Genomic DNA, 27,922 nt, shown 5'->3' with positions numbered 1-27,922 from the left:
GAATAAATGGTTTAATGTTTTTCTCAGATCTTGAAAGATTAAAAGGTATTCTAAAGACCAATATTTTGTTGCATGAAGCAGCTAAAGGAAATTACTGATATAAACTGTAAATGGAGCTATCATACCACTAAGTAAACTGCATAAAAACTTATGTGGGTTTTTTGTTTGTTGGTTGGTTGGTTTTTACTCTGGGAGATTAAATTCACATTTTTTAGAGAGCCATGAAATGGATTTCCCTATGGTCCAACACCATCCTTGGGGTTACTCGTACCCTCTCCCAGTCTAACCACACTGAATGTTATATGTCACAAGCAAAACACAGGCTGCTAGAAGCATTAAGAGGAGTTGTAGAAGTACAGGAAAGGAAATCCATAGACTCTCCATGAAAGTAACTATTTGGATGCATGGGGTCCTTTCAATGTTGAAAAGAAAGGCAGAGCCAGTGCCTGAAAGAAAAGCCAAGAGTTTCCAGTGTAGGGATCATGGATTCTGGAGAATCCTTATTTGGAGTAAAACCAGAATGTGAAGCTCTGTGTTTTGGGGAGCATCCTTCCATGTGGCACTAATTCATAGGCATTGATCTAAAAAAAATCCTTAAGTATGGAAAATAAACACTGAATAAATTATATTTGGAAAGCAAATGTACTATACAACCAGCACTTTTAGTATTTGAACATTACTTACAGAATCAGAGATTCTGTAATGTATTATGACTTATCAGTTTAAAGCTAAATATTAGGCCAAAGGACATGTTTTGGGAACTTTAACCAGATAAGAGAAATGAAGAGGTCCTAACGTTTGCTGCAGTTTCATACACAACAGTTCAATGTTGTATATTGATCCTCTTTTCACCCTTCTCTGATGTAGGAACCTTTGGTTTTAAAAAATGTATTAGTTTAGGGCCCAGAAATGGGAATAGGACAGTAATACATGGACCCATACAAATCTACTAATTTGTTACCAGTCTGCAGTGAAGTAAGCACAGAAATTAAAGTTAGCTTTAGAAACATTTATGGCAATTTGACATAGTAATTTTATAGCTGTTAAGCCTAATAATAAAAAAATTGGCTTCTATTTTTATATGTATTTGTTTTCATTTTCATTTCATTTTTCTAGTAATTCATTTTTATCATATTTTCAAAAATGCAGACTGGGAAAAAACTAGGTTCTTTACCAGATAATCTGAGGCACATTGGCATAGACCATCACTGTGCCATAATTATCTTTTTAAGAACTAGGTATTAAAGTACAAGGTCCATAATTCTGTTTACAAGATTTTTTGGATTAAAAAAAAAAAAAACATGATGGCATCTGAGATTCTTTAAGCTCCTCATTCATAGAATGCTCAGGTTTAAGCCCTCCAGGATAAGAAAAATGTTTGTTTTTTAAAAAAAAAAGAAAAGAAAAGAAAAAGTTTTGTGAGTTGTTAATTGACTAATTCTAAATTCCTGACTCAAAAAATCTTTGTCTACTCTAGATAACTCACCTCTACCAAACTTCCTTTAATTCCTTTTGTCTTCTGATTCTTATTCTATAAAATCATATTGGAGTACCTGATTCAGAGAAATAACATGTGGATTTCATTTTTTTTTTTTCAAATCTACTCTTCAGGTTTCTTTTACTTCTAATCATTAAAGACCCTAATGCATAGATAACTAGATAGTAGAAATTTCAAGTCACTTGTAGTTAGCTTTGTAAAACATTTATACCTTTAAAAAAATTGTTCTTCCAAGCTGACTTACATAAAGTTAAGGTTAGCTGATATTTCTGAGCAGAACTCAGTGAAAAGTAGTGTGAGGAGCCCAGGCTGATAGTTTTTGGGTGGTTTTTTTTTCAGTCTGTTTTTTTTATTTGATCTCTTAAACTGCATATATATATATGATGGGAATTAAGAGTTGGCTGTAGGGCACCTAGGTAGCTCAGTGGTTGAGCATCTGCCTTTGGCTCAGGTCATGATCCCAGGATCCTAGGATTGAGTCCCACATCAGGCTCCCTGTGGGGAGCCTGCTTCTCCCTCTGACTATATCTTTGCCTCTCTGTGTCTCTCATGAATAAATGAAAAAATGAAATCTTAAAAAAAAAAAAAAGAGTTGAACTTGCACATAGACCTCTTTTTCTTTACTGGCTCTATAACAAAAGAAAGGGGTGTGGTTTCATTCAAATCAAACTCCAATGTGGGATGTGTCAATCCTCAACGGATCTCTTTAATTAGAGCATAGAAAAATAAATGGTGTTGGGATAGCTAGCAAACAATTTAGAGAAAAATTATCTCTCTACTGTATCAATTCTCTATAAATAAACCGTAAATAGACAGGAAAGGCTTTTCTAAGCAAAACCAATGCAGAAAATTTGAAAATTAAAGAATGACAACTTTGACTTCAGCAGAACAGTTATCAAAAACTCCACTCTCGAATTGAAAGAAAGGATAAATTAGGAAAACATATATGTGACATGGATGACATAAAAGAAAATAAGTAGATAGCCTTCAAATGACACATTTTGAAATACAAAAGCTATAAATAGGGAAGACTAGATATATTTTACTGCATAAAAACATTTCAAAGTCTGTATGGAAAACAGTACCATAAATAATGCCAAAAGACAAACAATAGGCAGGAGAAAATATTCATAACATATGCTAGATTAATAACACATTTGGCACTTACTATGTGCCAGGTGCTGTTCTGAGACACATTACATGAGATTAACTCATTTAATCCACACAGAAATTAATAGTATTTAATGAGGTGAGTACTGTTATTACCCCGTTTTACAGGTAAGGAAACTGAGACACAGAGAGATCATACCAGCAAGTACATGGACAAGGTGGAATTCAGATCCAGGCTGTGTGGCTCTAAGGTCCATGTTTTCAGTTACCATGCTATGTATATAGTTCTGCCTCAGGTCAGGCCTGAGTAAAGTAATTCAGTTATACCTATTAGTATAAAGGCATGAGAACCTGGAAAGGAGGGAAGAAGGGAGAAAAGGAGAAGAAAAAGAAGGGAAGAACTAAAGATATAGGGAAAAAAGGAAAAGAGAGAACATAGAACAAGAGAAGAGGGATGTTCACAATTTTTTAAAAAGGAAGTATAATACAAGCTTTTTCTGTGGAATATACCTGTTTAGAGAGTTGTATGAAAAAAGTCAACAAAAGATTAGTGGTGATTACCTCGGGTGACTTTTTTACATTGCTCACTCATCTTTTCTCTATTGTTTGAATCTTTTCATATAAAAAAGCCTTAAAATGTTAATACTGTGTGCAGTGGTGGCAATGCCGTAGGTTATAGGGTGGAGGTGATAGTATAAATTGAACAACTTCTCAAGGTCATTTTGATGATATTTAATGAAAAACTTTAGAATTTTGTATATCATTTGACCCAGAAATTCTACATGTTTTAATGTCACTATTTAAAGTCAACCTTCATTCATTGAGACATGAATTTTATTTTTCACTCATTTACAACACTACTAGAGTGTGATGAGAACTCACTCAAGGATTCACAGACTGCAGTTGGATCACATGACTGAGTTCTAGTGATGAATACACTCTTGAGACTAGACTTTAAAGAAGCAGGTGTGCTCCCTCTATGCTCTCATTTTTTCCCCCATCGATTGAAGGCAGATGAAGCGTTGGTGGAAAAGAGACAAAATGAGCCTAGGTCTCTGAGTGGAATGTGGAGAACCATCCACCAACCAGGAACCCCTCTTTAGATGATTAAACGAGTAAGGAATGAACTTTTATTTTGTTTGAGCTATTTTATATGTCTAGGTCTATGTATTTCTACTGAATTCACAGTTCATATATAATATTTTATTTTTTAAGATTTATTTAAAAAACTTTTATTGAAGAATAATTGACATACAATATTGTATTAGTTTCAGCTTCATACATAGTGATTTGATATTTATATGCATTACAAAGTGGGCACCACAGTAAGTCTAGTCACGATCTGTCACACAAAGTTGTTACATGGGACAGATGGTAACTACCTTTGTGGTGGATATAGCATAATGTATAAACTTGTCAAATCACTAAATTGTATACCTGAGATTAATGTACTTTGTGTATCAAATATAGTAAAATGAAAAAATGGGGTTCAATAAAGATAGATTTCAAAAACTTCATAAGTTGTTTCAATATTATAGCCTATAGTCTCTATGCTGTATGTTATATTCTTTTATTTACAACTGGAAGACTGCTGCTTAATCCCCTTCACCTGTTTCATTCCCCCCCCCCCCCACCTTCTTTCTGGCAACCATCAGTTTGTTCTCTGTACTTATGAGTCTGTTTCTGTTTTTTTGTTTTGTTTTTTTTTGTTTTTTTGCTTTTTAGATTCCACATATAAGTGAAATCATGTAATATTTGTCTTTCTCTGACTTATTCACCTAGCATAATACTCTCTAGGCTATCGATGTTGTCAAAAAAGATTTTGATTTTTCGTGGCTTAGTAATATTCCATTGTTATGTATATTATACCACATCTTCCTTATTCATCTATCAAGGAACATTTAGGTTGTTTCTGTATCTTGTTTACTGTAAATAATGCATCAGTAAACATAAGGATGCATATATCTCTTTGAATTAGTGTTTTCATTTTCTTCAGATAAGTACACAGAAGTAGAATTACTGAAACATGGTAGTTCTATTTTTAATTTTTGGATGAAACTCCATACTGTTTTCCATACTGTCTGTACCAATATATATTTCCACCAACAGTTCACGAGGCTTCCTTTTTCTTCATATCCTCACCAACACTTGTTATTTCTTCTCCTTTATGATAATAGCCATTCTGACTAGTGTGAGGTCATATCTCATTATGTTTTTGAATCGTATTTCCCTTGTGGTTAGTAATGTGGAGCATCTTTTCATGTGCCTGTTGGCCATCTGCATGTCTTCTTTGGGAAAATGTCTATTCAGGTCTTCTGCTCACTTTTTATTTGTCTTTTTTTTGTATTGAATTGTATGAGTTTTATATATATATATATATATAGTCTATCTTGGATGTTAACCTCTTATCCCGTGTATAATTTGCAAATATCTTCTCCCTTCTGCTTTTTGTTTTGTGATGATTTCCTTTGTTTTGCAAAAGCTTTTTGCTTTAATGTTGTCTCACTTGTTTATTTTTACTTTTGTTGTCCTTGCCTAAGGAGACCTATCCAAAAAAATATTGCTAAGACCAATGTCAAAATACATACTGCTTATGTTTTCTTCTAGCAGTTCTTTGTTTTCAGGTCTTTATATTAAGTCTTTAATCTTTTTGGGTTTATTTTTGTATGTAGTATAAGAAAGCAGCTCAATTTCATTCTTTTGCATGTAACAATCGAGTTTTCCCAACACCATTTATTGAAGTCTCTTTTCCCCATTTTATCTTCTTGCTCCCTTGTTGTAGATAAGGAAGATTTTATTTCTGAGCTCTACATCCTGTTCTCTTGATTTATGTGTCTTTTTTTGTGCCAGTACCATACTGTTTCAATTATTATAGCTTTGTAGTATAGTTTGAAATCAGGGAGTATGATAGTTCCAGCTATATGCTTTCTCAAGGTTTGGCTACTTCAAGGTCTTTTGTGGTTCCATAAAAATTTCAGGATTTTTTGTTGTAGTTCTGTGTTGTATTTAACTATTGTTTTAAATTGCCACTGAACTGACTTGCCACATATTTAAATTTTGCAACAAATCTGTACAACATGCTTTCTTTCTGGTCAGCACAGTCACTCTCTTTGATAGTAGGTTCAGATGAAGCATATTTTGACAGAGGAGTTCTGTTCCTGAGAGAACTTGTCCTCAGCTTCCTGGTACAGCCTGTGATGATGACTTGCACAGCATTGGAATTCTCCAGTATTCCTGCTGATACATTCATTCTTTTTTCACATCAGGCTAGTTCTTGTTCAGCCAGTTGATAATTTTACTGAACCTTCAAGAATCTTCTGTTTTCCTTCTATTATTGTTTTTTGCCTTCAATTTTCCTGTTTCCCATTTTGTCCTTAGTGAAGTCAGGTGGATTTAAGTGAGTCCTCAGAAGATATCAATTATGTTTCTCTGCTTCTCATTTTTCTCCTTTGAACTTCTCAGCTTTCTAGACCAAGGAATCAATAGCTTTCTTAACCAGTGTATTTTTCCACATTGTGGTTGAATGCTGTTCTTTTGGCCTGTCCTCTTTGTCCATAGTAGCTACCTTGAAGATGCTATGGACATTGATGTCCATGGTTACTTCACTCTGAGGACCATTGTCATGTGCAGGGAAATGCTAAGAATGTCTTTGCTGTCTTTGGCTATTCTCTCTCACATTATTATGCCTGCATGCTGACAGCAAGTAGTATCTAAGTAGCAAAGGTCTTAATAACATAGGGGCACCTGAGTGGTTCAGTTGGTTAAGCATCCCACTCTTGATACTGGCTCAGGTCTTGATTTCAGGGTCATGAAATCAAGCCCCCACATTGTGCTCCATACTCAGTGGGAAGCCTACTTAAGATTCTCTCTCTCTTTCCCTCCCTCCCCCCTACTAGTATTCTCCTTCTCTCTCTCACTTACTAAAAAAAAAAAAAAAAAAAAAAAAAATTTAATAACGTAAAAAATATTTACAATAAATATTTTAATGAACAAAAAGCAAATTGTAAAAGTATATACAGTATGATCTCATATTAGTAAATAAAATGTATATTCATTTAGCAAATATATATTGAGCTCCCACCATGCATTCACCAGGCATTAGATTTGTATTTGTATTTATGTGTGATATAGCAGATTTTATGTTTTCTAATTTCTCTACAATAAATATTTATCAATTTTCTAAAAAAATATTGCTATTAAACTGAATTTTTTTGAATTACAAGAAAAGGCTAACGTCATAATAAGGTTGTATAAAATAAACTGACAACACATAAGTTATTTTGGCCTTGTGTTCCACAGTGACTCACCAAATATACCCTGAAGTGTTTATTTTATTTTTTTCTATTTCACTGTTAAAACGAGCAGATGCATTTCACATCACATGGATCTCGTGGAAACAGGCCAACCATTTTCTTAGCAACCAAACTCCTGTCTTCTGCACTGTGCATGATTAACTACAACAGCCTGTTGACGGCTTAAAATAAACCTGCCTTTTTCCATTTAGCATTTTATCAAATGAATGTAATTTCATTTGCTGATGAATTTAGTTCAGCTTCAAGGGAATTTTTCTCTTCTTCATGGGGAGGCTGAAGAATCAGAACTGTCATGCCAAAGAAAGAAAAGCAAGCCTAGGGAGAAAAACAGTCTGATGTTTACATGGGTAAAGTAAAAGTATCTTTGTCAATTTCACTCCCACTCCCTTGTTTTTTATGGGGTAGAATGTTGATTTAAATTTAAATTCTATTATACTTTTGCATTATGATGTTTTGGTTGCTTGATTAAAAGCGTTAATTTAAATGGCTGCTCTGATGATTACTATTGTTATTATGGGTGAGCTCTTATTTTTGTTTATTTCTAGCAGTTGAATATGCCCTAAAACATAATTAGAATCATCTCACAGGATTGTAGACCCTTTGCTGGGGTTCACAAATAGAGGGCTGGACCAGTATGTCACCTGGCAAGGGGACAAGCGTGTACATTATCAGTGTTTTCTTAGAAGGGGTGAGTCTGTAACTTGGAATAAATTACTGTCCTGCTTGGTAAATATATCTTTGTGTTTCTATGCACATGTAGACATTTTGCATCCAAGAATTACAGGAATATTTGCTAAATAGGAAAAACGTAAAGACTAACAGCTTAACAATAAAGCCATCTCTGCAGTTAAAGCAGCATGTATCTGTGGAATCAATGAAGGGAAGGAGATTTGACTGAATATAATATAGTCCAAGCAGGTTCCCCATCATCTTTCACTTGTGTCCTCATTTGGAAATAGACAGTGAAATCCTGTAGTAATGGCAAGTTGAAACACTATTTAAATTTCCACTTTATTTCCCCTGGAGCAAACTCTTAAATGTTAACCATCATTAAGCAATCAAGTTGATGCTTTAGCTACACAGTCTTACATACTCCCCTCCCGCCCCCCGCCGAGAATAAAGATACAACAAATATGTAACCTACACCTGATAAATCCACATTCTGATTTCTGCTTCATTTATATGTTGAGAAATAATCTTTTAAATTTTTTCTTATTTTTTAAATGTTTAAAAAATGTATTTATTTGAGAGAGGGAGGAAGCTGGGGGAGGGGCAGAGGGCAAGGAAGAGAATCTCAAGCAGACTGCCTGCTGAGTGGGGAACTGGACATGGGGCTGAATCTCATGACCTCGAGATAATGACCTGAGCTGAAATCAAGAGACAGATGCTTAACTTGACTGAGCTACCCAGGCACATCAGAAATAATCTTTTTTTTTAAAGTCAAGTCTACACTCAACATGGTGCTCAAACTCACAACTCTGGGGTGAAGAGTTGGATGTTCTACCAACTCAACCAGCCAAATACTCTGATAAGTAAATAATCTTGATTTGTACTTTATGTTAGATATAAGCAATATAAGATTGATAGGCAGTTTACATTAAACAATACAAAATATCTGCTCCCATATTTCAGTTTCTTGTCATAAACTTGAATTCTTCATTGCCTAAGTCAGGTCCTGATTCCGGTCAGCCACTTTGGATATCTTTCTCAGGTTAGTGTTTGAAAGAGTGAATACATTTTCAGTAATGTCCAGCGTAGTTTCCAAGTTAAGAAAATCTGACTCAGATGTGTCATCCTGTGTATTTGAGTCATGCCACTCTGGTGCCACCAGAGTGGCAGGACTTCTCTGTTGTAAGAGGACTTGATGACTAGCACCCTCCTCTGCCTCTGGTCTTCAGAGAGGGATTCCTGAGACCATGCTGGGATCTTCTTGTAAGACCTGCAGTTCATGGAGGCAAGTACCTTAGAGGTTTATGAATATACCCTAGTTGGGCTGAGGGCAACTCAAGACAAAATCTGGGAGAAATTCTAAGGTCTGCCACATGAGCAACCGCAAACAATATGAAAACCTCAGGATCTCAACTTTTCTTCTTTCTATTCTTTCATTAATTTCCTTTTCTCAGATAGATAAAAGTCAAGGCCAGTCACGCCTAGCTTGTCCGTAGAAGGGACCCTGATTAACTGAGTCATTTCATCATATTTTGTTTTTTAATAGAAAACTATAAAGCCTTGCATTTGGGGACACTGTTGGTGTCAATATGTTTAGTGTAGCTTCTTCTCTTTCTATTGCATAGTCTTTTACTTTATTCCAAAAGATCTTTTGCTTCTTAGAAGTTTTTGTTGTTATTGTTGTTATTCTTTGAATAAAATTACATTTAATTTTAGAACTCATTAAAGACAAAATAACATCAATAATCGATTATTGGGAGCTTGATATTAGTTACTATTCTAAGTCCTATAGATGAATTAATTCTCACAGTGTCACTAAGAAGTACAGCCAGGTCTTTCTGGTGCTTTATAATTAAGAGGAAAAGAACAAACACCACACCCTCATTAAGAATAGATTAAATGTCTTAGTTAATTAGCCAAGGATAAAGAAACTCTCCAGAGCAGTGACCAACATGGCCTGTCTTGGCAAGGATTTCTCTGCCTCTAACCCTTAGGATAGTGTACCAGGCAGGCAAAGCCACAGAAAGTAAAAAAAAGTCAGTGTCCAAATGTCTCTAATAATACATGTGCCTCCAGCCTTCACAACTAATTATATCCTCACAACCAAGAATTACTATTTTCTAAATCCCATGGTCTTAACAATTATAGTAGACCCCAGAATATTATACCTTTGCAGTGAGGTGGCTCCTTTGAAAATTGGGACAGAGACCTCTTATTTAATTGTAAGATGAAACTATAGTTTAGTTCAATTTAGTGACTAGGGTAACTCAAATCTGGTTGCTTGAGAAAATTGGGAATCTAATTTCTAGTATAAAAATGAAAAGCTAAAGTATAGAGATTGGGAAGTATAATATTAGAAATTGTCAGGATAGTTTGGGAGTTTTTCTTCCTAGATCAATGAATGGACAAAATAAGAATGTCTTTGACCTATTATTTTAAGATGTGAGACTATCTGCTTGCCTATTGGTACTAGTGGGAAAACCTTTATTGTAAGATTGGCTCCATAAAGCTAATTTGATCTTTGTTTGGGGGTACTCATATAAGTCTGAAGCAGAACAGGCAGTATGTTCTTGGATCTACAATGATATGGCTCCCTGACTATAAAAGGGTGAGAGTGTGTATTTTACTTGCATAAGAAGATAACTAAAAAGATACCAGTATGTACATATACATATATATAAGAATATATATATTCTTATATATATATATAAGAAACATAAGTTTCTTAATGCCAAATATAGTAACATGAAAGAGGACTTCAATATTTAGAAAAAGATACTCTTCCAATCGAAGGTCTAAGGTGCATCATCTAATTCAGTAGCTATTAACTGTAAGTGATTATTTAAATTTAAATATAAATTAAATTAATTCAATTTCAACTCCTCAGTTGTACTAACACATTTCAAGTCCTCAACAGCCACATGTGGCTAGTGGATATCATATTGGACAACACAATTATAGCGTTCTTTTTTTTTTAAGATTTTATTTATTTACTTATTTGACAGAGAATAAGCAGAGAGAGTGGCAGAGGGAGAGGGAGAAGCATACTCTCCACAGAGCAGAGAGCCCCATGTGGGGCTTGGTCTCCAGACCCTGAGATCACGACCTGAGCTGAAGGCAGACACTTAACTGACTGAGTCACCCAGGTGCCAAACAAATATAGCATCTTCTGTCATTATGGAAAGTTCTATTGGATAGTACTGGTCCAGCAGTTGTGCAGATATATCTTAAAATAAATTTAATTAGAGCTTTTAAATCTTACCCTTTCGGTAAAATCTTCCATGAACCAATTTCTGTTGTAGATTACTAAAAGCAGGCTATTTTACTATGCTATCCACATAGTGATTCAATTTCTAATTAGAAGTTGATGAAGTTCTTTCATTTACTACAGTATCATTTGTACCACATTTTCCAACTGCATTAAGAAGTTAAATTATCTCACAGAAGATAACAAAAGGTAGGGGAATTAATTTAAGTCTAGAAAAAATAAATGTATATCAAGTGTATGTATGTGTACAGAAACATATGTGCATACGTTTGTATTCACTGAAACCAAACTTGAAAATAGTGTGTTTCTACATTTTAAAGTGAAATGCTAGACATACCCTGCTCATCTTTGCAGCATTGCCTAGAAGAAGCCAGTTAAGTCCAGTGACCGCCATGTACTTCTGGCCCACATAAGGGAATCATTAGGAATCTTTGGAGGAATTCTTAAGAGCAAAGAATTACCAGTGGCTCTTAAAGCTTCTGTTTGAAAGTGGCATACTGCTCACATTTCATTGGCTAAATCAAGCTAAATTAAACCTGATGTTAATGGAGGTAGAAAAGTATAGTTACCTCACAGAGAGCAACAGCAAATAGTCAGAGACAGTAATACAAATCCCTTTGCTAATGGTAAAATAAATAGCTTACTTGTTGTCTCCTATGTAGCCTGTTAAAATGTAGCTGGTTTCTAAGTAGTATTTTTATCTCTGCTTAGAAAAAGGAATCCTATTTTTGGAACATCTGAAGTTTTTGGTTCTTCAGCATTATCAACAATAGGCCATTGTGGTTTCTGGAATCTGTTATCAGCCTCAACCTAGACTCAGCTACACTGGTTGCCTTTCTATTGTAATCTGCATCTGTAGAATAAATACAAAACAGAGAAAACTTGCTCATAACTCTACCTATTCTAATCATAGAGAACCTCACCTGAAGTAAAAAGTCTGTTACTGAATGATTTGAAAAAGTGATAGCTATGGCCACGGGGATACAAGAGTAACTGCCACTTGAAACCTTTACAAGGTGATGGTCATGTTTCTTTCACATTATCCGGGTATTTCAGAGAAAGATGTATGGGTCACTTTATTCTATATGTATAAATACAGCCTGACACTAATTTTTTAGAAGACTCAACATAGAACCAAGAAATATTGCCTATGAGACAGGTGTTTTTATCCTTTTGCAAAAGAGCCAACAGAACAAAGAGAAATTAAACAACTTGACCAGGGTCTTGCAACTCTCAGAAGCTAGATCTGGATTTGAATTCAAGTCTCGCTGATTCCAGATTTACACATGAATCTGATGAGCATGCTTCTCTTCATATCAATAAGTAGCATTTGTCAAGTGACATTAAAGCATTTGCCCAGGCCTTTTGCCAAGGGCATTACCTACATTAGCTTATTTATTCTTAAAAGCACCCTGTGAAATAATTATGATTTCCTCCTATTTGATGACTTAGAAAATGGAAGCTTAAAGAAGTAAATACCGTGTACAAATTATACTATTACTAAGTGTTGGAGTCAGAATTTAAATAAGTCTGACTGAAACGCCACTATTTATAACTACTTACTAACCTTTACGATTAGGGCTTCTCTGCAATGCTTAGCATCTGCATCTAAAACCTAGAGTGCTCTTGGGGTGCCTGGGTGGCTCAGTTGGTTAAGTAGCCAACTCTTGATTTCTGCTCAGGTCATGATCTCAGGGTTTTAAGATGGAGCCCCATGTTGGGCTTCATGCTGGACATGGAGCCTGCTTAAGATTCTCTCTCTCTCCCCTCTCTCTCGGCTCCTCCCCTCCCCTTCGCTCATCCTCTCTCTCTTTCTTCTCTCTCTCTCTCTCTCTCAAAATAAAATAGGGATACCTGGGTGGCTCAGCGGTTGAGCATCTGCCTTCAACTCAGGGCATGATCTGGGTCTGGGATAGAATCCTAAATCAGGCTCCCTACAAGGAGCCTGCTTCTCCCTCTGCCTATGTCTCTACCTCTCCCTCTGTGTCTCATGAATAAATAAATAAAATCTTAAAAAATAATAATAAAATAAAATTTCTTTAAAACCTGAGGTGCCCTGAAGTGGGGAGAGTGTCAGTAAACCTAAAGTGATCCCAGAAAGGTAAATAAAAGATAAAAAGGGAACTGAATTACTTGAGATATAACGTGTGGGATGGTGGTATAGGTTTATGGTGGAAATGAGAATATTAAAATAAGAATTAGAAAAGAAAATCACTAATCATAAAATATAAATGGATTTCAGCCTCAGAAGCTCAATTACTAATTTTGCCTTTCAGATCTCGTTTTTGTCTTAAGCATGCTTATTTTGATTCTAATCCATTTGGAGCAAGCTTATAATTAAAGTGGCATTTACTACATTGGATATTTTTCATAATGATTAGATCAGAATGTCTAGGACAGAAAAAGGCCCTTGGGATCTATACACATCCAATGTCTTGATCACACAATAGAAACAGGCAGCTGAAAACCAGTGTTAGTGGCAGATTTTCTGAGTCACAGGCATTTTTAGATGGTAAGCCAAGGCAGAAGCCAAAGAGCTGAGTTCTTCAGGACATATATATTGCTTGGAGCTCTGTTTTCATCACTTATCATTAAAAGAGCAGGAAAAATGAATAAAGGATTATTAGGAAGACTGAATTGTATAATAATTGCATGTAGCTCAAACATATCTAGTACTAAAATATGGCATACTGTGACTGAAGTTAGCCTGCAGATAACTGACATTAGTTACCATTATTGAGTGAGTACCTTAGAGCCAATCATTTTTAAAAACACTGCTATCCAAAATAATAGGACATAGAAGTCAGGCCCTTGCTAAGCCAAGTTTAAGAGGAGTTGGTATGTAATTTCTTACTACTTCAACCAGAAGTAAGTACCAACCTATGTAGTTGATGTCCAATGACACCTACAGTACTCAGAAATTCCCAATCATTCCCAATTCCTATGTTTTTGGAATGGTGTCCAGAATTGAAAATAGCTTTATGTCTTGCTACTAATTTTAACTCAGAAGGCAAATGTCCTTGCTATTGGCTAGCTGGAAAAAGGGCAAAAAGCTGATAAAGTTTTCCTGTAAGACAAATAGTCTTACAGACTTCAAGCTATGCTAAAATGGAGATAACTACTGTTGGTGAAATAGCTGGGAATTGTAGTTCTAGGCTTAAGGAAGATATTTTTATACTCATGAGAACCTAGAAAGTGCCCCTTAGAAAAACAGATTTTTCGGGATACTCACCATACTCTGCAACCACTGACAAGGATATATAGCCTTCCAGATGTCAGATTCTACAGGGACGACTTTCTTCTTCCTGGGAAGAAGAAATGACCAAGTTCAGAGTGATGTCACCAAGCTAGCAGAGTGGGAGACTCCAGCCTACCTCCCCTTCAAAAAAGATCAATAATTAAAAACCTATCCCTGAGTGAAACTAGCTTTGGGAAAGCTCTAGAGCTCTGGAGCCCACTTAAGAAACTAGCTGGGGTGACTGGGTGGCTCAGTAGGTTAAGTATCTGCCTTTGGCTCAGGTGGTGATCCTGTGAGCAGGGAATCTATATCTCCTCTCCCCTTCCCCTGTCCCTTTTGCTCTCTCTTGCTCACTCTCTCTCAAATAAATAAAAAAATCTAAAAAATAAAAACAAAAACAAAAAACAGCAAAGCTGCCATAGGCCTCCTGAAGATTTCACTAGCTTTTACTCCACGAGTATTTGTGTTTGATGACACCAGCCAAATGAGTCCACTCCACTTGGATCATGAAGGGCCAGGTAAAAATGACTCCACCAAAGGAATACAGTAAACCTCTAATAACTGGCCCCAAAGAAGTGGAGATATGGGAATTTCCCAACAAAGAATTCAAAATAATTGTTCTAAAGGTCCTCAGAGAGCTACAAGAGAAAATACAAACAGTTTAATGATATTAGGAAAACAATACAAGAACAAAATAGAAATTCAACAGAGAGAAAACAGAATCAAACAAATTTTGGAGCTGAAGAATACAGTAACTGAACTGAAGTATTCAGTAGAAAGCCTCAGAAGTAGACTACTAAATTAAGCATAAGAAAGAACCATGGAGCTCAAAAACAAGTCATTTGAAATTATCTAGTCAAAGAAGAAAAAAGAATGAAAAGGAATGAAGAAAGCCTACAGGTTTTATAGGGCACCGTTAAAAACAAAACAAAACAAAAAACCAACCTACATATCACTGGAGTCCAAAAGAAGAGTAGGATAAAGAGAGCTTATTGGAAGAATTGGCTAAGAACTTCTTAAACCTGAAGAAAAATTTAGACATCCAAATTCATGAAGTTATTAAGACACCCCAAAGTTTCAAAATAAAATGATCTTTTCCAAAATATATTATAATAAAACCATTTAAAATCAAAGAAAAGAGAGAATTTTTAAAACAGCAAGAGAAAACAAAATTATCTCATATAAGGGGACCCTCATAATGCTATCAGCAGGTTCCTCGGCTGAGCCCCTCGTAGGCCAGGAGAGAATAGGGTGATATATTCAAAGTGTTGAAAGAAAGAAATTGCCAACCAAGAGTACTTTACCCAGCAAAATTGTCCTTCAGAAATAAAGGTGAGATAGACTTTCCAAACAAACAAGGGCTAAGAGAGTTCATCACCACTAGACCTGCCTAAGGAATTCTTTTATTCTTTGAAGATTTTATTTATTTATTCACGAGAGACACAGAAAGAGAGGCAGAGACATAGGCAGAGGGAGAGCAGGCTTCCACAGGAAGCCTGATGCGGGACTCAACCCCAGGACACAAGGATCACAACCTGAGCCAAAAGCAAATTCTCAACCACTGAGCCACCCAGGCACCCCTGCCTGAGAAATTCTGAAGGAAGTTCTGTTCTTCAAGTTGAAACAAAAGGACACTAACTAGTAATTTGAAAAAACATAATTTTTTTAAACACTGGCAAAGGCAATTATATAGATATATTCAGATTACTCTAATGTTATATAGTAGTGTATTAACCACTTTAGTATAAAGGTTAAAGCACCAAAATAAAAAATAATAGTAATAAAAAAGCACCAAAATATTAAGGGCAAATATAGGTACAATTATTTGTTAATGGATACATAATATAAAAAGATGCAAAGTGTGACATCAGGAACATAAGATGTGAGGAGGGGAAATAAAAGTTTTTGTATGCATCAAAGTTAAATTGTTATCAGTTTAAGACATTTCAAATGAGCTGTAGGGTAATCACAAAACAAAAACCTATAGTAAATACACACAAATATAAAGAAGGGAATCAAAGTATAGATGAGTGGACTAAAAAAAAAATGACCCAACTGTATGCTGCCTATAATAGTCATTTCAGCTTCAAGGACTCACACAGGCTCAAGGTAAATGGATGAAAAAATCTATTCCATGCAAATGGAAACCACAAAGGAGCAGGGTAGCCATATTTATGTAAAATAAAAAAAGACTTTCACTTAAAACCTATAACAAGAAACAAAGAAAGTCATTATATAATGATAAAGGGATCAATTCATCAAAAGGATGGAACTGGAGGGTATTATGCTGAGTGAAGTAAATCAATCAGAGAAGGACAAACATTATATGTTCTCATTCATTTGGGGAATATAAATAATAGTCAAAGGGAATATAAGGGAAGGGAGAAGAAATGTGTGGGCAATATCAGAAAGGGAGACAGAACATAATGACTCCTAACTCTGGGAAACAAACTAGGGGTGATGGTAGGGGAGGAGGGCGGGGGGTGGGGGTGAATGGGTGATGGGCACTGAGGGGGGCACTTGACAGGATAAGCACTGGGTGTTATTCTGTATGTTGGTAAATTGAACACCAATAAAAAATAAATTTATTTAAAAAAAAAGACTTAATTCAAAAAAAAAAAAAAAAAGACTTAATTCATTGAATGTCAGTTCTGGATGTTTACCTCTTTCATTTCATAGGTGAGGAAACCAAGGTTCAAATTCACAAAACTCTGGCCTCCTGACCCCCAATCTAATAATATTCTTCATGCACATTCAGTTAAAAGGAAATGCTGTGAAGGCTATATCCTTATTTGTCTTTTCAATGCATGAATCCTACTTTGTATGAAATGGAACATTTGGGTGAGTTCAGAGAGTTTTCTGAATTGACATTGTTTGGCTGGCTTCCCTTTGCCTGTTAGGTGTGTTTATGGATCTGTAAGAGCTATTTTTAGAAATTAATTACAGTGTCTATTTTTTTGTCCAATTAACTGCAGAGGTGGTGGTTATTGTTTTGTTACTTGTGAAGCCAAGTTAATAAAGCAAAACAAATCTGTTTGTCATTTTAAAAAAAAGGATGTATCAATTATAAATATATATGCACCAAACATCAGAGCATATAAATATATTGAGCAAATACTAGTAGATCTGAAAGGAGTAATAGACAACAATAGTCAGAATAGGGACTTTAATACTGCACCTTCAACAGTGGATAGATCATCCAGGTAGAAAATCAATAAGGAAGCAACAACCCTGAACAACATTATAAAATGAATGGACCTAAACTATAGAGCATAATATAGAACATATATACAGAACATTTCATCAAATAGCAGTGGCATATATATTCTTCTTAAGCACACATAGAACACTTTCCAAGATCATATATTTGGCCACAAAACAGGTCTCCACAAATTTTTAAAAATTGGAAAAGATATTTGGTATAATTTCAACCACAATGGTGTGAAGCTGGAAATCAAAGGGGAAAACAAAAAATTGACAAATATGTGGTAATTAAACTCACTCCTGAACAACTGGTGGGTCAAAGATTAAATAAAAAGGAAATCAATACATATTAAACAAAAATGGAAACACAACATACCAAAACTTATAGGGTGTAGCAAGAGCAATGCAGAGGGAAGTTTATAGTGATAAATACCTACATTAAGAAAAAAACCAAATATCTCATATATACAACCTAACTGTACACCTCAAGGAACTAAAAAAAAAGAAAAAGAAAAAGCTAAGTTAGCAGAAGGAAGAAGATAACAAAGATCAGAGAAGAAATAGAGGATAGAAAGACAATAGAAAAGATCAACAAACTAAGAGTTGATTTTTTTTTAATTTTATTTATTTATTCATGAGAGACACAGGGAGAGAAAAAGGCAGAGACACAGGCAGAGGGAGAAGCAGGCTCCATGCAAGGAGCCTGACATGGGACTCGATCCTGGGTCTCCAGGATCACCCCCGGGGCTGAAGGTAGCACTAAGCCACTGAGCACCGGGCTGCCCCAAGAGTTGATTTTTAAAAAGATAAACAAAACTGATAAATCTTTAACTAGATTTACCAAGATAAAAAGAGGATTCAAATAAAATTATAAATGAAGGAGACATTGCAACTACAGAAATATGGAGGATAAAAAGAGACTACTATGAAAAATTATATGCCTGCAAATTGAACAATCTTGAAGAAATAATAAATTTCTAGAAACATAAACCTACCAAGTCTGAATCATGAAGAAATAGGAAGTTTGAACAGACCAATAACAGGTAAGGAGAATAATCAAAAACCTCCCAACAAAGGAAAGTTAAGGACTGATGCCTTGACAGTTGAATCCTACCTAACACTTAAAGAAGAATTAATGCCAGTTATTCTCAAACTCTTCCAAAAATCAAAGAGAAGGAAACACTCCTAAATTTATTTTTGAAGACAGTGTTACCCTGATACCGAAGCCAGATAAGGATACTAAGAGAAAAGACAACCATAGGCCAATATCCATGATGAATATTGATGCAAAAATTTTCAACAAAATATTAGGAAACCAAATTGAGCAGCACATTAAAAGGATCATACATCACGATCAAGTGAGATTTATCCCTGAGGTGCAAGAATGATTCAACATATGCAAATCAGTAAGTGTAATATGGCAGGTTAACAAAATTAAGGACAAAAATCATATAATTATCTCAACAGATGCAGAAAAAGCATTTTACAAAATTTGACATTCTTTCATGATGAAAATGGTCACAAAACTGGGTAGAGAAGGATGAAATCTCAACATAATAAAGGCCATATACAGTGAGCTCACAACATGCTCAAAGATGAAAGATTAGAAGTTTTCCCTCTAAGGTTAGGAACAAGACAAAGGTGCCCATTCTCTTCATGCTTATTCAACATAATATAATAAGTCCTAGCCAGCAAAATTAGGCAAGAAAAAGAAATAAAAGATAACCAAATCAGAAAGGAAAAATTAAAATTATCTCTGCTGATGACATCATTTTGTACATAGAAAATCCTGAAGACTCCATAAAAAAATCATTAGAACTAATAGATGAATTCAGTAAAGTTTTAGGATACAAAAACAACATATAAAAATCAGTTGCATTTCTATACTAACAACTATCTGGAAGAAAATGAGCAAAAGAACCCATTTACAATAGCATGCAAAAGAAAACACTTAGCAATATATTTAACCAAGGAAATGAATGATCTATACACCAAAACTATAAGGCATTAAGTGGATTGATGAAAATGCAAAAAAAAAAGAAAAAAAAAAAGAAGCTAACCATGTTCATTGATTAGAAGAGTTAATATTAAAATGTCCATTTTACCCAAAGTGATCTACAGATTCAATAAAATTCCTATCAAAATTCCAGTGGAATATTTCATAGAAATAGAGAAAAAAATACTAAAATTTGTATGGAATCATAAACGATCCTAAATAGCCAAAGAAATCTTAAAAACAAGGTTGGAGGCATCACACTTCCTGATTTCAAACTGTATTAGTAAGCTATACTAATCAAAACAGTATGGTAATGGAATAGAGACACATAAACCAATGGAACAGCATAGAGAGCCAAGAAATAAATCCATATGTATGTGGTCAGATAATATTTGATAAGGAAGCCAAGAATATCCATTAGGGAAAAGACAGTCTCTTCAATAAATGCTATTGGGAAAACTGAATATCCACATGCAAACAATAAAATGGGACTTCTATTTTACACAACTATTAAAAATTAACTGAAAGTGGGTTAAGAACTTAAATGCAAGACCTGAAACCATAAAACTCCTAGAAGAAAGCCTAGGGATAATGCTCCTTGACATCAGTCTTGGCAATGATTTTTTGGATATGACACCAAAAGTACAGACAACAAAGGCAACAATAAAAAAGTAAGGCTGCATCAAACTACAGGTTTCTGCACAACAAAAGAAACAATCAACAAAATGAAAAGACAATCTGTGGAATGGGAGAAAATATTGACAAAATCATATACCTAATAAGGGTTAATATCAACATATATGAGGAACTTCTAACACCCAATAGCAAATAAACCTTAAACAATCCAATTCAAAAATTGGCAGAGGACTTGAAAAAACATTTTTCCAAAGAAGACATACAAGTGGCCAACAAGTATAGTAAAAGGTATTTGATATCACTAATCATTAGGGGCAAACAAATCAAAACCATGAGGTATCACTAACACCTGTTGGAAGAGCTATTATCAAGAAGATAGGAGGGGCATCTGGGTGCCTCAGTCGGTTGAGCGACCAACTCTTGGTTTTGGCTCAGGTTATGATCTCAGGATTCTGGGATCAATCTTGGCATAGGGCTCCATGCTCAGTGGGGAATCTGTCAGAATTCTCTCTTTGTCTCTACCCCTCCCCGGGCTTGCTTGCGCGCGCGCACACACACACACACACACTCTCTCTCTCTCAATCCAATAAGTCTTTAAAAAATAAGGTAAGAGATAACAAATGCTGGGGAGGATGTGGAGAAAAGGGAACCCTTGTGCACTATTGGTAGGAATGCAAGCTGGTGCAGCCACTATAGAAAACAATATGGAGGTTCCTCAAAAAATTAAAAATAGAACTATAATATGATCCAGTAATCACTACTGGGCATGTACCTGAAGGAAATGAAATGCCTGTGTAGAATAGATACCTATACCTTCATTTCATAGCAGCATTAATCACAATAGCTGAGACATGGAAACACCCTAAGTATCCTTCAATAGATGAATGGGTAAGATAATGCGAGATATATACATACAGAATGCGGGTAATATATTTAAAATTCATTTACATGTGAATAAAATGGAATATTTATAAAGAAGATGAAAATGCTGCCATTGATGGCAACACAGATGGATCTTAAGGGAATTATGTATGCTAAGTGAAATAGGTCAGAGAAGAAATACTATATGATTTCACTTATAGGTGGAATCTAAAAACATCAAACTCACAGAAACAGAGAGTAAGTAGATGGTGGTTGCCAGAGGTTGAATGGCAGAAAGAGAGAAATGTTGGTCAAAGGGTACAAACTTTCAGTTGTAAGATGAGTAAGTCCAGAGATCTAATGTACAGCATGCTGACTGTAGCTAACAATATATACTGTATTGTATATTTGAAAGTTGCTATGAGAGTACAGCTTTAACATTCTCATCATAACAATAACAAGAAAATGGTAATTATGTGGGGTAATTTATGTGACTAATCTTACTGTGAACATTGTGCAATATATGCATGTATCAAATCATTACATTATACACTTAAAATTACATGATGTTATTTGTCAATTATGTCTTGAGAAAGCTCAAAAATATATGTAGGATTTGGGGCCTAATTTTTAAGATAGAGTGAATATTCACACTCATTTATTATTCCAAATTAGAGCATTAAGCAGTAAATTAAAGGCTTTTTTTTCTAATCCTTATTTCTATCTTCATTCCAGTCTTGGAGCCTGATTGTAAAACTTTGGTACCATGTACCTACAAGCATGGATTGGGTCATTAAGAATTTCTCCTTCTGTAATATGCTGCTATTTGATATAAAGTCTGACCCCAATCATAGATTCTTATAGGTATTTAGAAGAAAATTTAAAACTAAAGGGAAAGCAGTCATTTTGTCCCACCATAAACAAATCAATCTGTGATTTGTATATTGAGACTTCCCCAGAGAGATTTAGGCAATTAAGAATTGGAAGCCCTTAATTAGGATGAAAAAGACTCCGCTATGGTAGATGGAAATGCTGATGAGTTCCAGAAGGGCTCTCTGCATTGGAAGAGTTAGGTAGTCCATGCAATGTAGCATCTAAAGTAGTATGGAACATTTCATTACCAAACATTTTAATCATGCCTAGAGCTTCCCTAGAGTGTCTTCTCATGTGCCATGATCTCTGAGGCCTGTTTCTTCAGTGAAGTTTTGGGTGCATTAGATGGATAAGTGACCCTCTTTCCCCAAGTAGAAACTAAAGAGCATGTGTTGAATACATCTCCCAGAGCTTGCACTGAACTTTGTCAGCAGTATGGTGTTTATAACCATTGATTATAAGCAAAGAAAATTTGCTTCAACCCCTCTCTCTGCCAGGTATCTCCCTAGTGTGCAAGTTCCCCTCAGCAGCTAAGTGGTTTACATATCATCCTTTCTATTTGAAATAGCTTCTCTGTTCTCTATACCTTAATCCTTCTTGTTCATCAACAGGGAGCTTGAATGTCACCATGTCTGAGCAAGTATCTGCACACCAGCCTTAAACTTTATTCTAATTTAATTGTGAATTCCTTGATTGTATGGTACTGTAACTCCCCGGGTACTGAACACAATACTAACAAGGATCCTTCAATTAAAATGGAGTGATAGTGAGGTGAGGCATGTGTGAGATATTTCCTGTTTGGGAATTTAGGAGAGCAAATGTCTAAGGGAAAATAGGAAAATAGGACTCAACACTGAGACTTTTTCATGATAAAGGCTCCAAATAAAGGACTGTATTTAGGAAACTTAATATACTGTTAATCACAAATAGAAATCTAAAAATAAGTCTGGATAAGTATATGTGGGAGAGAAAGTAAGAGAATAGGAATTAAGATTTCTGCAAAGTGACATAGGAAAGAGATAATAACCTGGATATTTCAGGCCAACAACAACAAAACACCTAATGATTATTTTTGGAAATTTTCAGTTTCTGGGCAATATTAACAAAATTTATCCTACTGTTAGATATTCTCTCTGCCAACTTCCTAAAATCATCTAGAAATATTACTGACTTTTCTAACTTTATTTTTCCTGCTACTGTTATTTTATATATTACTCCATAGGCATATTACTTATTTTCTTGCCTATAGGGAATAATTTTACTTAACTATTAACATTAGTCACTTGAGCATAGTATTTCAGGAACATTTTTATTCCTCTGTTTTTTAAAGACCATCCATTACTTTTATTCTGTTTCCTGCGTTGACATTTTTCATGCTGTTTGAAATAATTTTCAGTAGAAAAAAAAAGCTTAAATGTATACAGTGATGTTTCCATAAAAATGGAATTTTCAAAGACATTTGTTTCTTGGATCTGTTCCTACATTTTTAAAATAGGAATGTTATACCCAGGAAAATAAGCAATGTGGGAGCAGGACATATTTTACCATTGTAGTTATGTTTAAATATCCCAAAATATTTTTGTTTGTTTTTTAGTTTGACAAGAAAATATTTTGTGCATTCAAATTTCCTTTCTATTTATTGACATGGTTTTTCTCATTGTTCCCTGATTTTAGCTCACCTACATATATGATTTCCGTCTGTTTTCTGGTCGGATTCCTGAGAGATAGCAACATCAAACAGGTTTATTTAGCTGCAGTTGAACAGAACCATAGGAAGCAAGCAAAGGCTGTTAGCAGAAGCCAGGAGGAAATCTTGAAAAGCATGATGAACTATGTCACATACACTAAGGACACAAAGAAATTGCATTTTGCACCCTCCAAGGAGCTATTGATGGTAGATAGTAGAATGTTGAGAAGCCAGAGTGCTTACTGGGGATCAATGCAGCAGCAGGCAGGTGAGTGAGAGCTGAGGACTCTGGGAACTGCCTGGTCCCTATGGCTGACCAAGCAGGACCACCGCCCCCAGCCTCAAGCTGTTCCTACAGCTTGGAAGCCCTGAAGCTAGCCTCAAGTAAGAGAATTTTTTTTTAAACTGAAGGCAGGCAGATCCTTTAGTGCATGAGTGTATTAGTCATTAGATCCATAGACGAGCTCAGCTGCTATTTCAAAAAAAAATTGCAGATCGCTGCAGGGTTAGCTCTTCCCCCTGAAAGCTGTTCACATTGATTTGCTTCATAGATTGATTGCTTTTGGCATTTGCAAACCCCCTGAATAACAGGAGGAAAAAATATCCAGTGGCTGGGCCAAATTTGCACATAATGAGTGAATGTGGAAGACACATTTGGTGTCACATTGGCTTGCTTTGGATAACAGCACTTAAAAGTAGTAACAGCTGGATTTGAGTTTTTTAAATTAGGGCTATATTATTAATGGGAGAGCTGGGACGATAGGAGTCTAAAGAAGATTAAAAGCTTATTTGAAATGAATGGATTTTATGCTGTACCTCGGGTTGGTGGCCACCAGATGGACATGATGCACTGCTCTGGCCCCTTGTTGGATGACTTTGACTCACCTGAACTTCAGCATGATGCCCTGGCTTGCAATGAGGGCACTATAATAAGGAGCAGCACAGAACCTCTTTTGTATTTATTGTGGGGATTTTATAAAGTATATTGTCTAATAAATCTCATACTGCCTTCTTCATGGAGATATCCAGGAGAAATTCTTCACAAACCTTAGAGACAGGAAAAGCTACATTCTCTAGAGGAATGATGATAGTCCTCCTTTATGTGCCCTGAATCTGGTGACTGCCACGATTTCCCTCCTGCTGGACCCTATGAAGCAGGAGTTGAATTTAGGGTTAGGATAGGACCTTATCTGTATCTTGATGTTTAATATTTTTATTCCTGGCTTCATTTTGTCAGCTTACCTTTATTTTCTTTTTAGTTTTATCACTTTTTCTTGTATCAATTCATTTTTGCAATGTATAAATGAACAGTAAATACAAGTCTTATTTTTTAAGAGCTAAATGGTCATTTAAAATTTTGCTCAAGTGGCATTTTAGTTATGAAACAACTCTTTTTAATTTTTAAGAGATGCATACTGAAGTATATATGGGAATAGAATGATATGACTGATTTGCTTTAAAATACTTCAATAAGAAAGATAAAGCAAGGATGGAAAATTTTTGACAATTGTTGAATCTAGGTAGTTTACTATTCTACCAAATTCTGTGTATGTTTAAAATTTTAGGTTATAAAATATTTTCCATTTGGATAAAATTTCTGATGTCAGGGGAAGACAAGCCATTTATTACCTTGACAGTTAGGTTTCCATTAGAAAAACTTTTGTTTATTGTTCATATATTCTTCGGAACTTGGCTTGGCTGCTTTGTTTTTTTTTTCTCTGCCTAGTCAGTTGAAGCTTCAAGTCATAAAATTTAAGAGAATGAAGGCAGCAATTCTGAAATTCAAGGCTGTGCCAAACTGAGTAGCTGAGTGGCACACATGTGCCACACTCATATGTGCTTAGAAACATTCTGGTTTCTTCTATTACCCAAATATACACATCTGACCTTCCATTTCTTTTCTTCACAATCCAGACCCAGATCTGGGAATTTAAAATCTAAAGAAGCATATAGAGCTGACTCATAACAAAAGTCTTGACTTGCAACATAACTTGTAAAGTTCGAAGCATATATCATTCTTGTGCTCTTCATAGGTCATTGAAGTTGAGTTTGGTTACTATTTCTGTCTCTGGGTGGTTCCCTCCCTGCATAAGACTTAATTTGAAATAAAGACTGGGGTTTCAATGAGTGTTAGTAAAGAATACATCTTGGTTTAAATATAGGAGTCTGAAAAATCTGCCATGGGCCCCTAAGCTGCCTACCAAGGGAAATGGTGATACTAAGAGAAATTCATCATAAGGCTGCAGAGTATTGTCTGGCAGTTGATGAAAACGGAGGAAGAGTAAAACAACATCTGCTTTCTTTCCATCTCAAACTGATAAAATGGTTAAATAAATGTACTTTGCTTATGGCCATAAAAAGCACAGGGGACTTCATCTTTCCAAGTGTTTTCATGCAATGCTCAAGGCATATTCTTCTGGTCCTGATGTTTTATTTCTTAACACCTGCTGGATGAACAAGCACCCACAGGATTGCTTCTCAGAATTGTCTGAAAGGATTCTGACTATGAACCATGATCACAATGCAACCCCTTAGGCTACAAAAAATAAAATGTTCTGATTTTTTGCTATGCACATTGTTGGTTAATAAGCTTTGGGGGGAACATTAGGCTGAACCAAAAATTGCCATTTTTATACTTCAAAAATGGCCAAATATTTAAAAATTTTATATGCTTCAACTTAACAATGATTTCTTACACACAAATTACTCTGTTTATTTTACTTTTCACGACTTTATTTCTCAGATCAACCCCAGGCAGTTTCTATCAGTAATGGCCTTGTGGGCATATGTGGATTTCTGTGCATCGTAAGTGAAGCCAGAGCTCCAGGAGCCAAGCCATGCACTTTGTCACCTACCAGGTGGGAGGTAATAAATGGAATTCTCTACAATTTTCTGTGAATCAATTGTGTCCATGTATCTCCTAACTTTAATCTTTCTCTTTGTGTTTGATAAAACCTAACAGCCATATAGAATACCAAGGCTATTAATCCCACAGGAGATTAACTACCTCACATTTTAAATTCCTGTCATTATAGACCATGTTTCTCAAACTGGTATAAGTGTACATGTCATAAAAAACCTGAAGACAATTGGTAAACATGGTCAGTTTTATCCAATGATAAATGATTTAAATCATCATTTTTTGTTTTAAAGGAAACACAAATATACTATGAAGTAAAATGCAAAATTCACATGAATTTTTAAGAGGAAATGACACTTGAAAGACATATTCTACTTTTAGAGAGTTATTGCCAGCTTAAGAGCAATGGGATAGGAGTTGACTGCCCTCTACCATTAGAAGGACTTTAGTGGAAGGGTAGAGACTCTGACTTAGGAAATGCATATATGTGACAGCAGAGCCCATGTAACACTAAGTGCTAATAAGCCATAATAAGATTCTTAAGCCTTTGTGGTATGATGATATACATATAATGATGAGAAGAAATAGGATAACAATTTTAAAAAACTAGTATCTACTGAGTTTTTATAATGGACCAAGCAAAGTATTTGGTGCACAAAGTATTCCATAGGTTGGCAAAGTAGGTCTTAAAGCCAATAATCCCAATGCCTGTTTTCATAAATTAAGTTTATTAGACAATAACCACACCAAATCATTTATGTACTGTCTAGGGCTGTTTTCACTCTACAATGGCATACTTGAGTAGTTGCAATAGAGATTATATGTCTTATAAACCGTAAACTCTCAATTATCTGGCTCTTTATATAAGAGGCTTGCCAATACCTATATTGGTGCATTTAGTTTTCAATTAATTTCATTACTGATGAGAAAACTAAGGCAGAGAGAGGTTATTTACCTTACCAAGGTCATAGAGCAAGTAAGCAGTGGAACCCGGATTTGAATCCAACAGTCTGGTTCAAAGCCCATACATCTTAACTCATTATAGAAATCTTTGTAGTTAAAAGGGAATAGTGAAAGGGAATAGAAGGGAAGGGAGAAGAAATGGGTAGGAAATATCAGAAAGGGAGACAAAACATAAAGACTCCTAACTCTGGGAAATGAACTAGGGGTGGTGGAGGGGGGGAGGGCGGGGGGTGGGGGTGAATGGGTGGCGGGCACTGGGGGGGGGCACTTGACGGGATGAGCACTGGGTGTTATTCTCTATGTTGGCAAATTGAACAGCAATAAAAAATAAATATATTATTTTTTTTAAAAAAGAAATCTTTGTAGTTAAAAGGAAACATATTCAGGGTCACCTTAAAAAACAGACCCTGTTTTTTTACTAGTGGATAAAAACTAGCTAGTGGATAGCTCCCTAGTACATAATGCTAATATATAACTAAAAAAAGAAGGTGCAAAATCATGAGGATGGCCAGCAAGAAACTTTAAACACAAATAATAGCGTCTAAGATCACAGCCCATCCACTTAATGCCCATTTCTTCTGTACCAGTGGGAAGTTTAGAGTCTGAGACACCTAATCACAGCCCTATGGGAACCATTGCTCCAGCCAAAGTCATTGTTTCCTGAGTCTGATTCATAGATTTTAATCCCACGCTTATGCATTCTTCAACTTGTTCTTTTCTACTCTAATGCTCCCTACCCCTCCAAT

General features: G+C 35.3%; 1 long non-coding RNA gene across 1 annotated transcript in view; it reads left to right on the top strand.

Moving 5' to 3' along the window:
- LOC144317235 (uncharacterized) overlaps positions 1 to 26,219 on the top strand; it is a 193,318-nt gene extending 167,099 nt beyond the window's left edge. The window contains exon 4 of the long non-coding RNA XR_013383183.1: positions 26,097 to 26,219. This is a non-coding gene — a long non-coding RNA (uncharacterized LOC144317235). The remainder of the gene's footprint in view (positions 1 to 26,096) is intronic.
- The last annotated feature ends 1,703 nt before the right edge of the window (positions 26,220 to 27,922 follow it).

This window comes from Canis aureus, chromosome 7, assembly GCF_053574225.1.
Source record: "Canis aureus isolate CA01 chromosome 7, VMU_Caureus_v.1.0, whole genome shotgun sequence".
Lineage (NCBI taxonomy): Eukaryota > Metazoa > Chordata > Mammalia > Carnivora > Canidae > Canis > Canis aureus.
This window is presented reverse-complemented; position numbering and strand designations above follow the sequence as displayed.